Source organism: Trachymyrmex septentrionalis, unplaced genomic scaffold, assembly GCF_001594115.1.
Source record: "Trachymyrmex septentrionalis isolate Tsep2-gDNA-1 unplaced genomic scaffold, Tsep1.0 scaffold168, whole genome shotgun sequence".
NCBI classification, from domain to species: Eukaryota; Metazoa; Arthropoda; class Insecta; order Hymenoptera; family Formicidae; genus Trachymyrmex; species Trachymyrmex septentrionalis.
Window position 1 is genome coordinate 320,675 of NW_017304842.1, and position 700 is coordinate 321,374.

Here is a 700-nt window from a genome sequence, read left to right on the forward strand (position 1 = left end):
GAAAATTGTAATTATGTGTTGATGATGTATTTCTCAATATTTCATTATCAAATATTTATACTGAAATTTTACTAAATATATTATCTGTAAATTAAAACGTTCCACATTTTGTATACAAAAGGTAGATAATCTTTTATATTTATTAATGTATGATTCAAGAACTATTTACAAAAATAAACTGAGATAGGAGGAATAAACATCATCATACATATTTTTCAAAGTGATTTATTTAAATCTTTTTCATAGTGATAATTATGTAATTTTATTGATTAGCTGCGTGTATTAGTTTTATGATGTCAATGTAATAACTATATTACAAGTTTTGTGTTTATCAAGATCAGCGTCATAAAACTGGAAAAAAAATTATCAATTACTCATGAACACTTTAAGATATTTTCGAGCTACTTGAAAATCTCCATTACATATTTATTTTTATTAACATCATAATTTAAAATTTGTTTAATTTAGCAAAAATTTGCTAAGTTTTGAGAAAGAAAGTAAAATCTTTAGAAAGATCATCCTATTAAATTATGCATAAAATTTACAATAAAAGCCACTAAAACACAGATATGATACATTAAGAGATATGATACACAGATACACAAATAATTATGATAAAAAAATAGAGACAATTTTATATTATCTAAGATATTGTTTGGATTACAATATATATATATATATATATATATATATATATATA

The 700-nt window shown here is 20.6% G+C and overlaps 1 protein-coding gene across 1 annotated transcript in view; it reads left to right on the forward strand.

Annotated features, from left to right (window-relative positions):
* Positions 1-700, forward strand: part of LOC108746357 (lysine-specific demethylase 4B-like) — a 19,052-nt gene that overhangs the window by 9,619 nt on the left and 8,733 nt on the right. The window lies entirely within an intron of this gene.